Genomic DNA, 15091 nt, shown 5'->3' with positions numbered 1-15091 from the left:
CCATGGGAGAAGGCTCTGTTACCTGTTTGTTCTGCAGATCAGGGTATGTGGCTGGTTTGAGGCCTAGTGATGCTCATGCAGAGGAGGGATGGAGGGGTCCTTGTCTAGTTGGCATGTCACCTGCTTTCCCAGATCCTGGGGCTTGCTAATGTGTCTAGTTAGTGAGGGTTGTAGCCCACCCTACCTAGTCAGCTCTAGTGCCATCCAGACTTCAAACCTACCCTGTCTATCAGCCGCCAGGGTCTGGGTGTGAGTCTCAGGGCTGCAGGCCCCTAAGTGGCTGGCAAGGCTGCCCAGGGCCTCATCTTACACATCTGTAAAAAGAGGTAGGCATTAGGATTTGCACACGGCACTCTAGGGCTCAGGAAGGAGCCCTGCCTTGGGGGTCAGGCACATCACCCCTCCCTGCCCCAGCTCTGCTCCTGACCATCTCCCTTCTGGGCCCTAGATTTCTTGTCTGTTGAGTGGGGAGGGGACAAGATGGCCCCTGAGAGGCTGTCCAGAGCCGATAATGGAATTCTGTATGAATTCCAAGGGCGAGAGTAGCCACAAATGCATCCGCCCCATGCTGATGGGGCTTCTCCGGGAAGTTCCACTCACTTTGCCTGAGTCTCCAGTGCATTTGATGTAGAGGCTCCTCGACAAGCCAAGGAAAGAGGGGGAGGGCAAAACTGGGGGTGCTTCATAACCTCAGACCTGCAGGCTCATGGAGATGACTTGCCTGAAGGTGGCATAGGGCCCCTGGAATTTGGTAAGGGACTGGTGTTCTTGCTTGGGTCATTCTGGTCCTTTGGGAAGCGGCTGTGAGTGTGGAGATGGCAATCCAGGGTGCCACCTGTGAACAAGGAGGAGGGCCCTCCAGGACAAGAGGGCTGAGGAGGAGGAGGAGGAGGGGAAGACAGGGAAGAACATCTTCCACTAGGGCAGCTCAATGGAGACTTTACACCGTTTCACAGGAGCCTTGGGTACAAAGACTTTGGGCACAAGAGTCTCATGTAGGACAGAGTGACCAGGCCCTAGGTCCATAGTCCATGAGACTTTAGCACCAGTGAACCATCGAAGAGCCAGTATGGATGCATAGCTTAAGCGGTGGAGGGCCAGCCAGCCAAGCAAGCAAACTGAGCAAGTGTGAGCTCTTGAACTCAAACCCTGGTAGCAAGGAAGATAATCGATACTGGCATTATGGAGCACTGATCCTGTGCCAGGAGCCAGGTGAGCCCACTGGGCACAGACCTCACAGCCTTGCCTATGGGGGCTATGGCTCCTCCACCTTATAGGTGAAGGGATTGATACTCAGATCGGCAGAGAGACTTGTCCAACAAGGCTCAGCCAGGGTCCAGGGTGGCAGGACTCAAATCAGGTTGCCCATGGCTGCAACCTTAAACCATGAGTCACCCTCTCTGTAAGGGGCCCTCCCCTGTGCCAGGGACCAGTCCTCCATCAGTGCTGGATAAATACAATGTGCTCAGTGAATATGGATTGAAGAAAACAACTGCTTATCTGTGTCTCCTTTGCCCAGGGCCAGCTTGACCATCGGCCTCAAGGTGGCCCCCTGTTTTCCGGGCTAATGGCGCATATCCCGACTGTCACAGACATCAGTGGCCCCACAACAGGGTCTTCCTTCAAAGCTGGAGACTTTCCAGTTCAGGAGATTTGGGACAGTCAGTTCCCACATGGACTGAGGAGAGAGTGACTGAAAGCCCTCTACCCAGAAACACGAGATTGCAGTGGGATGGTCTGAGGTTGGGCCTGGGCCACCCCAAGCCAAAGTTAGCCTGGAGCTGCCTCTTCAAGCTGTGCAGCTGCACACATGGCTTTGCCTCTCCTCACCTCTCCTCTCTTTCACATCTGTAACCCGAGGCTAGTGGTGGCTTCTGCACTGTGGGCTCCCTGTCACTTGGACAAGAGCCAGCCTGGGCAAGTGGGAGAGCCATCTGAGCAGATTCAGAGATGTCAGTATCTTCCTCAACCCTTCTCCTTGATATTTGGGGAAAGTGAGGCACGGGACAAGGGTAGTTCTTCCCTAGACCTACTCCCTATCAGGTTAGGACAACGGGCTCTCTCACCTGGTGGTGTCTTCTCTCATTCTTTTCTCCCTACCCCCAGCGGGCCTCAGGACTGTCCCTGCCAGATGTGGAGGTGGCAGTCAGAGCTGCAGGCTGTGTTCCTGGCTCCCAGGACGACTGACACAAGCAGAATCAGGCCTTCTTAGCACAGGGCTCTGCCTCCTGCTCCCTGCCTCTGCTTGCACACCAGCTAGGACTCATCGGCCTCTGGGGGGAGAAAGGACATGGCCCTCACACTTGGATGTGGGGGAGAGGGTACAGTACTGCCTCAAGCTTCACCACAGGCTTTGTAGATGAATGGATTCCCCAAACATCAGAACATCTTCATACCCCCACCCAGCCCTGCTTCCAGCCTCCACCATGTCCCAGCTGGAGAGGTTTGGTGGACTGCAAGGGCTATCTGCATAGGTATTCTGGGTTCAAATCCCACCTTGCCATCTAGTAATGAGTTGTGTATCATGGGAAAATTACTTTTTTTTTTTTTTTTGGTACCTTTGGCTCTCAGGCAGGCACATTTATTTAGAGTAATGGCACCTTCCAGGCAGGTGGGAGAGGAGGAATGTTATGCATATTGGTGTTCAATTTCAGCCATTGTTAATTCTCGACTCCCTCTATACAGTAGTCCTTCGTTATAAGGTCTGTTTGTCTGTTACTCCACATGGACTCAGAGTTTTCACAGCCACTTTTGAAAGTAGGTTGTATGATTGACATCTGTTTTTACCAAGGGGGGATGCGTGGAATAGAGAAGTCAACAAATTACTTGGTGGGACAGACACACAGCTAGTATCTGCAGATATTTACTGAGCATCTATTATGTGCCAGACCTGTGGTAATGACTGGGGATACACAGAGAAAAACACAGAGATCAGAGCCAAGCACAGTGGCTCAAGCTACTCAGGAGGTAGAGGTGGCAGGTAGTGGGGGGAGGGAGGAGGAGGAGGAGTGGAAGATCATTGTTTGAGGCCAGCCAGACAAAAAGATTTTAAGACTTCATCTTGAGCAATAGCTGAGCATGGTGGCACTGACCTGTTATCACAGTTACAAGTGGGATGATCACAGCCCAGCCTTCTTGAGACCATAACTTGCAAACCATCGCAAAAGGGACTAGAGGCATGGCTCAAGGGATAAGGTATCCAGCATGATAGTGTGAAATACAGACAAAAAATAAGAGAGAGAGAAAGCGCCAAAGGTCTTTTCTCATGCCACTTGCTTCCTGCTGAGCCAGCTGAAGACAGATGTGCTAGTGTCCTGTCACAAAGAGCACTGGGTACCCAGGTGACAATAGAGCTAAGATGGACAGGTGTGGGTGTCTTAGATGTAGTGGTCAAGGAGGACCTCTTGGAAGAGATGTCTTTAGCATCAGGTCCTGCATGTGGCAAGTTCTTGGCTTGTAGCCTCACTGGATTAGTGGGATCTGGCATCCCAGAGACCCCAGGGCTGCTGGTGCCTGGAGCCAAGGAGTCAAATTTATCCAGTGCCTCTCCTGTCCCTGCTGGCTTGCCTCTGTGGAGCAGCTGAAAGAGCAGGGGAAATTGGCTTAGCTTCCTCGAGCCTCAATTTCCCCATTTGTTTTTTTTGAGGGGGGGTCATGGGGCTTGGACTCTGGGCCTGAAAGCTGTCCCTGAGCTCTTCAGCCCAAGGCTACTGCCCTACCCTTGAGCCAAACCCCACTTCCCATTTTTCTAGAGGTTAATTGGAGATAAGAGTCTCAGGTCCTTTTGCGCCCAGGCTGGCTTTGAATCTTGGTCCTCAGATCTCAACCTCCTGAGCAGCTAGGATTACAGGTGTGAGCCACTGCGCCTGGCTCAATTTCCCCATCTGTAAAGTGGGATTGAAGGGCACAGCGCACACACAGAAGAGCCTAGATGATTCACAGAGATGAAGCATGCTGGGCTGAGGCGCTGGGCACTGCGGGCACCCATCCTGACTGTCTGGAGCAGGCAAGTGCCCTCGATTCATCCTTGCCTTGTGAGCTCCTGGCTTTCGGGAATGGAGCTTTCCCTGGGGGCAGTCACATGACCAGGCCAGCCTGACTGGGTGTGGAGCCTACTGCACCCAGCGTTCAGCAGGCTCCCAGGTCATAGTGTTGGTGTCTAGGATGGGCATCAGGACCCCAACCTCTAATCCCCAGCCCATGATGTCCGCAGGGCTGGGCCTCAGGCCAGGCTCCAGCTTGATTGGTGCCTTGTCTTCTGGGAAGTCCCCAACCTGCTCCTTCCCCTCTTGGAGGTCCTTCATGCATGTTTATGCCAATGGGCTCTGGATAACTTGGCAGCTCATGTCCATTGTCTGGAAACTCCATGTCTTGGGTACACTAAGAGTACTGTAACTGATTAATGATGTCTGCCAAGATACCAGAAGGGAAGTTAAGTGCTCATATTTGTGGTGTGTTCTTTCTTTCTGACAAGATCTCATTGTGTAGTCCAAGCTGGCCTCCAACTTTCAATCTTCCTCCCTCAACCCTCCCAAGTGTTGGGATTTCAGGGACATGTCACGACACCCACTTGAATTTGTTATTTCTATGATAGATCCTCCAAAACTGGGGTCCATGGAAAGAATCTAGGGACTCCATCATTAATTTGGATATAACAATTCGGTTGTTAATTGTAATAACTGCTATATGAAAGGAAGCATTCCTTTATAAACACAAACAACAGAACACAGTGTTAGTGACAGAACCTGTGACTTTGTCACCAGCAGAAATCACAGACATGTTCCACTATAGAGATTAAAATACTGCTTACTCTCATTGCAACATGGAAATTACCATGACTAGTTGCTAAATCTGATGTTATACAATATAATAAAGAAGCACACATATTACTCTAGTGCAATTTGTTCAATATTTTTTTTTGCCAGTCCTGAGCCATGAGCTCAGGGCCTGAGCACTGTCCTTGGACTTTCTCAAGCTAGAGCTCTACCACTTGAGCCTCATCACCACTTCCGGCTTTTTTTCTATATATGTGGTACCAAGGAATTGAACCCAGATCCTCATGCATGCTAGGCAAGCACTCTACCACTAGGCTAAACTCCAGGCCCCAGTTTGTTCAATATTTTAATGACTTTCACATATAATTGGCTTCCTTTGTAACATTACCTATTATATGTTATTAGTTAAAAACCATTTTTCTGAGACAGAATACCAGTAGGCTTCACTGGGTATCAAAAGACCTATGACATCTAACTTCCAAGAAGGTTCAATACTCAAGCCTTGCACTCAGGTCAAAGGGCTCCTTCCCTGACACCCACTAACTTTCCAAGTTCCTAGATTTGGGGGAGAACAATTATTGAGATACTGGGAGATGGCAGGGTAGGCAGACTTCTTGTAGCTGGAGAAGAAGCTGTGCAGCCACTTCAGAGCCAGGGCTGGACCATCTCATGCAGGGGAGATTGGTGTTCCCAGGGGAATGTGGGAAGGAGTCTGGGCCCTCCTGGAAAGATGTGGGAGGTGTCTGAGACTGGCCTTCCTTCAAGAGACACGCAGATAGCCTTCTCACACCTGTAGCTCACACCTGTAATCCTAGCCACTCAGGAGGCTGAGACCTGAGGGTCCAGGTTTGAAGCCAGGTTTAAAAGTCTGTGAGATTCTTTTTTTTTTTGCCAGTCCTGGGCTTGAGCTCAGGGTTTGAGCACTGTCCTTGGACTTTCTCAAGGCTAGAGCTCTACCACTTGAGCCTCAGCACCACTTCCAGCTTTTTGCTATGTATATGGGGTACTGAGGAATTGAACCCGGGTCTTCGTGCATGCTAGGCAAGCACTCTACCACTAGGCCAAACTCCCGGCCCCCAGTCTGTGAGATTCTTATCACTGAAATGCCACAGGTAGAGGTGTGGCTCAAGTGGTAGAGTGCCAGTCTTGAGCATAAAAGCTAAGGGACAGCATCCAGCTCTCTAGTTCAAGCCTCACTTCTTGGCACACACATAAGATGTCAGTGCCAGTGGACAGGCCTGATGCTTTCATTGGAGGTATGTAAAGCCCTGAACCCGGCCCAGAAGAAGTGACCTCTTGAATGGTCCTAGCTGAGAAGCCCCAGAGCCTTCAGGAACAGTGTCCCGGAAGCAGGAACAGCATATGGGAAGGGATGGGAGAACAGAGGACAAAAGACTTGCCATTCATCCCCCACAGAGGAAGGAGGGGTGGGGATGCCCAGAGGTCAGAGGGCCCTGGAAGTCATGCTCCGATGGTGGCCAGCTGTGGTGAGGATGGGTTTCAGGACCCTCCTGCTCCGTCTGTCTCAGGGGCTCTGGGCTAGGACTCCAGTGACCTGGGGAAGTTCAAGCTCACCATCTGGAGTGGGGGAGGGGGAGGACACATCACCAGGCCTGGCAAAAAGCTCTCAGGGGAAGCTAGGACCAGTGCCTGCCTTTCATGGCAGCCTCCACAGGGTCCTTGTGCTCTGGTGCTCGTGCCCAGAAGACCTGAGCAGACCCTGCTTCTTTATTTTAGGGGCGGTGTGGGCAATTTGCTTCTTGCAGGCCGGCTGGCTGGGTGCTCGATGCGGGATTACTCACGCCCCAGTTGTGGTCCGGCCTCTGCAGGCTGCGGGGTAATGAGTGAGGTAATTAAGTGGAAAAGACGGGAGCATGCAGGGGAGGCCGAGGAGGGGGGCCCGAGCAGTCACTGGTTCTTTTCAGGAGCAGAGGAGTGAGATAATGTTGGATAATAGCCTTGCCAGGCCCTGCCCAGCAGCCCAGCCTGGGCTGAGAGGTGCCCCCCAAATGGCCAAGACAATTCAGCCTTTTCACAGAAAATGGGGGAGCTCAGGCAGGGCCTGTCTCCCAGGGACAGCTGTATGGAAATGACAGTTCCTCTCCTTCATGCTGCCCTATGCTGGCTGAGGGTTGGGGGACAGGCGCCTTTGGCTGGGGGTGAGGGGAGAGTTTGATGAGAACTGGAGGAACGTGGGTGGGACCGTGGGAGGGCGTCCATGTGGGGCTGGAAGACTGAGCTGTGTGGGGAGTCATGAGGTGGTCAGTGGAGGCATAGGCCAGACTCTGGTGTGCTTAGAGTGGGACAGCTGTGTGACCTCAGCCTGGTCACCACCTACTCTGAGCTCAGACTCTCACCTGTCAAATGAGCTGTGGATAGTCTCTGCCTCTCAGGAGCATTGGCAGAATTATTATTGAGATGATGTACATCATCAGGCATACAGTGGCGCCTCATGAATGTTCCCGAGAGTCAAGACTACGGTCAATAACACTAGCCCTTCACTCAGTTGGTGGACAAATGTTTATTGAGGGTCGGCCATATTCTAGTGGTTCTGACATTCTAAGAGGTGGGGACACGCTTAACCATCAAACATAAAGAGTCACACAAACTATCCCATTTCTGAACATTTTTTCAAGAGATGGGTTTGTGCGCGCGCGCACACACACACACACAAATACACGCAAAATTTATTTTTAATTGAAGACTTCTTTGGCCTAGCAAAATCTTAAAAACAATGTAAATGACCGTTATACATGAATGAATGAAACGAAGTTAGACTATGGAGGCAAGGGATAATATATTGTCATCAAAAAGGTGAGTACAAGCCAGGTGCCAGTGCCTAACACCTACAGTCCTAGCAACACAGGAGGCTGAGAACTGAGGATCGTGGTTCAAAGCCAGCCCAGGCAGAAAAGTCTGAGACTTTTTATCTCCAACAAAATACTCAGTATTTTGCTCTAGCGCAAGTGGTAGAGTGCTAGCTTTAAGACAGTGCTTAGGCTTTAAGTTCAATCCTAGGATCATTAAAAAAAAAGAAAGGGGCCAGGAGTTTGGCCTAGTGGTTAAAGTGCTTGCCTAGCATGCATGAAGACCCGGGTTCCATTCCTTGGTACCACATACATAGAAAAAAGCCGGAAGTGGTGCTGAGGCTCAAGCGTTAGAGCTCTAGCCTTGAGAAAGTCCAAGGACAGTGCTCAGGCCCTGAGCTCTGTGAACTTTTGGCAAATTAGAAAGGAATGTGAGGAAGGGAAGAAGAGGAAGAAGATGAAGAAGGAGGAGAAAGGAGGAGGAGGAGAGGGAAGAAGAGGAGGAGGAAGAAGAAGGAGAAGGAGAAGGAGAAGAAGGAGGAGGAGAAGAAGAAGAAAGAAGAAGAAGAAAAAGAAGAAGAAGAAGAAGAGGAAGAGGAAGAGGAAGAAGGAGGAGGAGGAGGAGGAGGAGGAGGAGGAGGGAGCAGCAGTTAGGTGCTAGTGGCTCGTGCCTGTAATCCTAGTTACTTGGGAGACTGAGCTCTGAGGATCACGGTTCAAAGCCAGCCTGGGTGGGACAGTCCATGAGATTTATTTCCAGTTATCCACCAGAAAACTGGATGTGGAGCAGTGGCTCAAAGTGGTAGAGCGCTAGTCTTGAGCAAAAGTGTTCAGGGAGTGGCTCCGAATTCAAGCTGCACAACCACACACACACACACACACACACACACACACAAAGGAGTAAAAAGCTGGGATACATTGTAAATGTGTATTGAAACATCACAGTGAAACCTCCCTTATGCAACTAATATATGCTAATAAATTCTTTAAAGTATTTATGTTAGCTGGTCTGTATAAAAAACAAATAATAGAATGAAGAGGAGTAGATTGGAATGAGACCTGAGCCAGGCTTCGAAACACCGTATGCTTCTGTAGATTTTGTTTCTGTACTAAGCGCATGTATTAGTAACTAAGACAGTCAGTCCCTCCTCTCCTCCTTTCCTTCCCCAGTGTTTGCTGGAGGTAGTGGTGGGACACCAGAGGCAACGCAATGAGGCATAGAGCAAGCAGGCTGAGGCCGAGCAAGCAGGTACACAGATGGAGGATGACGAGAGCCAGGTTATTCACTGGTGGAAGTGGGAGTTGTGAAATTGGAGAGGTAGGAACGATGCCTGGGATTCGGACCTGTGGGGATGAGAAGTCAGGGTTGGCCTGGGATAGCTGTGTGCCCTTGGCCTTGTCACCACGCTCCTCCCAGCCTCACATTCTCACACTCTCACCTACACAATGAGCTGTGCTAGTCAGAGTTCCCTCAAGGTGGCAAAATACCCCCACAGGCTACTTAGGAAGAAAAGAAGGTTTATTTAGTACAATTTGGAAGGTGACAAGTCCAATCTCTGGCAGTCCCCCTGGCTTGGAGGGTGGGGGGGCGGGGTGGACCCTCATGGCAGGACCCTGACCAGGAAACCAGAGAGGACTGGGGGAGGCAAAGAGGAACCCCCAAGGGGCCTCAGGAGAGTGCTTCACCAGATCACCCCTCCTAAGCGCCCCCATCTTCTAGATTCCACAGTACTTCCCCAGGGACCAAGCCTCTCATCAGAATGGAGCCTTGGGGGACACCAATGCAGGCCCATGTGCAGTGCATGCATGCACTCCCAGCTCTGCATTCAAAGGAAGGCAGCACCCAGGAGTGAGCTGATTGCTCATCTCACCTTGTCACCAAGAGCTTCCACTGAGAGGCACCAGGGTTTAGGATTGGGGCCAACTTGAGAGCTACAGCAGGGAGGAGGCATACATGTGTGTCTTGGCATAGGAGACATCTAATTGCATTGTGAAAGGACAGTGTGCTAGAGAAATGAAAAAGAGCAGAGGAATTCGTGCTGCTGGTTCACGCCTGTAATCTTAGCTACTAAGGAGGCTGAGATCTGAGGATTGCAGTTGGAAGCTAGCCCCAGCCCCTCCCCCCCAAAAAAGCCCACAAGATTCCATCTCTGTAATAACTAGCAAAAAGTCCAGACTAAAGGCATGGCTCAAGTGATAGAGCTGTTCTGGGTAGGAGCCAGCAAAGCCAGGCAAGCACAAAGGTCTACGTTCAAACCTTGGTACTGATGGAAAAAGAAAAAGAGCGGAGGAGTCAATCTGGAGGACTCCCAGGGCCCAGATTGAAGTGTCAAAACGATGACGCACACAGATTATTACTCACTGAATCAAACTGGGCCTCGGAAGTTCCACGTTGGCATATGTGGCCGGCTGTCTTTGTGTAACCCCAGGCAGGAAGAGAAAGCCCTTCTCTACAGAGGATGAAATGCCCACTAGTAAATGTAGAGGGAAGGGTTGCAAATATCACAGGAATGACTTTAGCAAGAATCACTGCACGAATGAGCATGGTAGAGCATCCCTGCAGTCCTAGCTACTCCTGAGGCTGAACCAGTAGCACTGGATAAAGCCTCAGTGTTGGAGGCCAGCATGTGGCAACATAGCCAGACTCTGACTCAGAGTCATTGTCATTGGATGCTGAAGCTAAGCCCATGGCATAGGTGATAGGACCTTCCCAGAGTCCTCAATTATCTCCCCAGCACCCTGCCAAGATTAGCTATCAAGATTACTTGATGGTCATATTCTAGATCAAGTCTCTGGTTTTTGGCCATTTTATCCTGATTTGGCGTGAGGATGTCCTTAATTGGAGAAAACACTCCATGAGGTATTCTGAGGGTGACAGGGAGTCAGATTGGCAACCTGTTTTCAAGTGTCAGGAAGAGCCTTTCTGCATACAAAGTCCCAGGATGGGCCTGATGTGTTGAGGGTCAGCAGTTGGAAAGTTGAGGTGAAAGGGAAGGTTTTGCGTTATTCTTTGTACAGTGTGTTTGTACCTCTTCTCCAGGGTGGGCTTTATTTCAGAGTAAGAGGGTTTGGGGATGCCAGTGTACCTATGTAACCTCAGGTATGGGCTAAAATGGTAGATAGAACTTTCCATGTCTAGGAATAGGATGCTGGTCTGGCCTCTGTAGTCAGAGCAGGGATTTCTGGGAGGGGATATTTGAGCAGAGGCTGGGATAAAAGGAAGGAATCAGCTATTCAGAAAAGGCCCAGCCAGCTTGGCATATAACTGTTAAGTTTCTGTTATCATATAACAAATGACCACAACTTTGTGATTCAATACAGCACCTCTTTATCTTACAGTTGGGTAAGTCTCAGGTCTGGAGAGGAGCAGCTGGGTCCTGGTTTGGGGAATACAGGGTGGAATGAAAGTGGTGAATGGGTGTGATTGGAATCAGAAGCCTCTGCAGGGAAAACCCACTTCCAGGTTCACTCTCCGTTGGTCATAGATGCATTTTCTGAGCTTGTCAGACAGGTCCAAGTTTCCTTGTTGACTTTCAGCTCCTGGAGGCTGCCTCACCTGCATCCTCTTCATACTACTCCCTCTGAAGGAGGAGACTGTTTGCAGGAGGTCTGTGATCAGAGAGGCCAGCAGAACTCTTCCTGCTCCTGAAGCCACAGTGTGGGGTGAATAGGCCTCAACTGCACAGAGACTTCCTTCATTGGGTCCTTGGACACTCATAGCAAGTCAGAGGCACGTGGGGCTATGAGATCACTTCATCAGATTCCAGGCAGCAAACCAGCACTGGTGCTCATGCCTGTAATCCCAGAGGCTGAGATCTGAGGATGAAGGTTTGAAGCTAGTTAGCCAAGGCAGAAAAGTCTCTGAGACTCTTTATCTCCAATTAACTACCCCCCCCCAAAAAAAAGTCAGGAGTGGCAGTGTGGCTTTGGTGGTAGAGTGCCAGCCTTGAACGGAAAAAGCTAACTAAGGGACAACTCCCAGGCCTTGAGTCCAAGTCCCAAGTCCTAGAGAAAAACAAACAACAAAAAGAAAGAAAGAAAACAAAACCAAGAAAGCTCCAGCTGCCCTGAAGCTGGGCAAAAGGTCCAGGGTGGCAGAACCTGCCACAGTGGCATGGCCGAGGTCGGTTGGGACTTCTAGGACTGTAGCAAATGTTACCCAAAGGAGGAGGAGGAGGAAGAGATTCCAATGAAAGCAATTAGAGACATCTAAAGGATCATGAGAAAAAAAACTTCAAAAACCTATACTCAAACTGGAAAATCTCCAAGAAAATGGATAAATTTCTAGATACAATTGACCCACCAAAACTGAACCAAGAGGACTTAAACCACATAAACAGGTGTGTAAGGTACAATGAGAGACTGAAGCAGAAGTAAGGATTCTCCCAACCAAGGAAAGCCCAGATGGGAGGGACTCATGTCTGCTTTCTATCAGAACTTTCCAGAACAAGCACTGAACTTCTCAAATTCTTCTATGGAGAAAGGGAAGGAACATTACTCATTGGACTACTTCACTGAATCCTTTATATATATATTTTGTCTTTGCACCAGTACTGGTATTTGAACTCAGGGTTTGGGAGCTGTTCCTGAGCTTTTTTTTGCTCAAGGCTAGTAGTGTTCTACCACTTGAGCCATAACTCTACTGGCTGTGTGTGTGGGGGGGTGCACGCACGCGCGCGTGTGTACGTGTGCACTTAATTGAAGATAAGAGTCTCATGGGCTTTCCTGCCTGATCTGGCTTTGAACCACAATCCTCAGACCTCAGCCTCCTGAGTAGCTGGGATGATGGGCTAGGATGATGGGAACATGGGCTGCTGGTGTCTGGCTTCCTTTGTATACTTTTCCAGCAGCCCAATAGGAAGAGATCTATCATGATCCCCAGAAAAGGGTCAAGGGCAGGAGTTAGTGATTCATGACGTCTGTTCTTACAGAAGCTTGAATTCCAGGAAGAGAGAAGGGAGCCAGAAAGTAACCACAGGAAGACAGAACTGAATGAGCTAAATTCACATTGCAATCAATACCACTGAGAAAAAGCCAGCGGGGATGTGATGTGGTCTCTGGAGGCAGGGAACAAAGCCACTCCTGAGGAAGCTATGGCGGAGACGGGGGCTCCTTGTAAGAGGTGATATTAGGACTGGATTTGAACCTGAACTGTGGCATGCCAGCGAATAGAAGGATGCTTAGAGACTTGTGTGGGAGAGATGAGCCCCTGTGCTGCCCTGACCCCTCCAGACGGCGCCCCTGGCCTGCAGGGCAGTCTTGGCACCTCATGGGTCTCTAGCTGATTCTCTTCTCCAAGAAGAAACCAAGTACCAAAGACAAGATGGGTGGGAATTGGGCTGAACTTGAACTGGGCACTGCCGAATCCCTATTTCTAACTCACACAAAGGATTGCTGGGGCGGTGGTGACCCAAGCCTAGTGTGGTGGGCGGAGTGCAGAGATGAGACTCATTAGGTTATGCTGTCCTTTCTTCCTCAAATCTGAACAGATTTCAGCTTCCATTGAGGGGGCCTGGCCCCCTCCTTAATTGCAGCAAGGCAGGCTTTGGGGGACAGGAAGCAAGGAGGCATCTTGGTAAAACTAACCAGCAGAGAGGGGAATGGGAGGCCCAAAAGCGCCTTATCTCCCAGGGCCACTGTCAGCACAGGTCCCCAGCCCTGGAGAACTGCCAGCCCAGGCTAGAATTGTAGTGAATTTGCATTTATATTGGAGACTTCTGTTTCTGGGAGGGGGGAGGGGTGGTCACCTCGGTCCACTGAGTGGCAGCGGGAGCTGCATGTGAGGACCAGCCTGCAGCCCTGTTCTGCCAGGGCACGGGACATGGCCCATGGGCTGGGCCAGGTTGGCTGAGGGAACTGTGGCACAGAAGGTTTTCTCTGGGCACATGGCCGGCCCTGACAGCCTGTCTGTCCACCCTCCCTCACACTCACCAATATCAGCTGGGAGTTGGCTCTGTCCCCTAGGCCTGGGAGAAAGGTCAGAGGCCTCATGCCAGCAAGTGGCTGGGTGAGGCAGAAGCACCCATGACAATGGCCATTTGCTGTCCACCTCACACACCTCTCAGCCCTGCAAGTTGTCCCAGCCATGAAACCCAGGCTCACAGGGGCCTGGTGATCAGTCCAGACCGGTGTGCATCACCGTCCCCAGGGACCCATGGGAACTCTCCTTTTCCATCCCGTTTCTGAAGGTTGACTCTGGCTGATGACACTGGTAGTACTGGCTTGGTAACAGCAGAGAAGTGGAGGTTCTTCATCTCTGTAACATTTGGGGCCTTGCTTAGGGTCTCTCAACCCCTTGCCTTTGGAGGGAGGGGGCACAGCAACTCCTGCTGTGAGGCTGCATGTGGGGAAAGGGTGGAAGGAGGAGAGAAGAAAGAACAAGAGAGAGCAGAGGCAGGAAGAGAATATAGAAGAAAGAATGGAAAAAGGAAGGAGGGAGGGAAGAAAGAAAGATGGGAGGACAAGGAAGGGAATAGAAGAGAATTAGAGAAGAGCCAAGAACAGGGGTTACCAGGCAGAGTTGCCCTGAATCCCGGGGTGCTGGCTCCCTCCTCACCTCCCTTGGCCTATGTATGGAATCCAAGTCTCAGAACAAGCTGAGTCCTGCTCCTGGCCAGGACTGGGGGAGCTGGCTGGGGCTCCAGGAGCAGTTGTGGGGGGTTGTCATATTCCCCAGGCTTAGCTCCAGTGACCAGGACTCTGCAGCCCTCAGGTGATACTTCGCTGCCTCTGGAGAGGACTCTAGCCTGCTCTCTGGGCTCTGGCACTTGCTCCTCTCTCACCCCTCCAGACGGAGGTCTTGGCTGACTCCCCCCAGCCCGTGGCTGTGGGCCTGCAGCTGACAAGCCTCCTGGTCCTGGCTCCCTGTCCAGCAGAACAAGCCGTCCCTGTCTGTCACCAAACAGTTAGGACAGTCTGTTCCACCTGGCAAGCTGGACTATTGCCCAGCTTGGTCCTGGGGAGTAAAGACCAGCTCTGACCACACATAGCCTGGGTTCAAGCCTCGGCTGAGATCTGAGAATCACAGTTCAAAGCCAGCCCTTGCAGGAAAATCCATGAGACTCTTTCTTTTGGGGGAGGGGTCAGTTGTGGGACTTGAACTCTGGACCTGAGCTCTTCAGTGTGGCCTTGAGCAAGACCCTCTGCTTTTCTGAGCCTCTGGTGCCTCATCCGTAAATAAGCATATTGATAGGTTATGGGTTGTATGAGTTCATCTGTGGAATGAGGTTGGCTTAGTACCTGCCATATTAAGACATATTCACAGTCAGGCACCAGTGGCCCATGCCTGTAATCCTAGCTACTCAAGAGGCTCACAGTTCAAAGCCAGCCCAGGCAGAAAAATCCCTGTGAGACTCTTTTCCTCCAATTTACCACTCAAAAACCAGAAGTGGGTCAGGCACGGTGACTCACGCCTGTAATACTAGCTACTCAGGAGACTGAGATCTGAGGCTCGTGGTTCAAAGCCAGCCTGGGCACTAAAGACCTGAAGACCTTGAGACTCTTATCTCC

The sequence above is a fragment of the Megascapheus bottae genome, chromosome 18, assembly GCF_031878675.1.
Source record: "Megascapheus bottae isolate mThoBot1 chromosome 18, mThoBot2.hap1, whole genome shotgun sequence".
Taxonomy (NCBI): Eukaryota; Metazoa; Chordata; class Mammalia; order Rodentia; family Geomyidae; genus Megascapheus; species Megascapheus bottae.
This window is presented reverse-complemented; position numbering follows the sequence as displayed.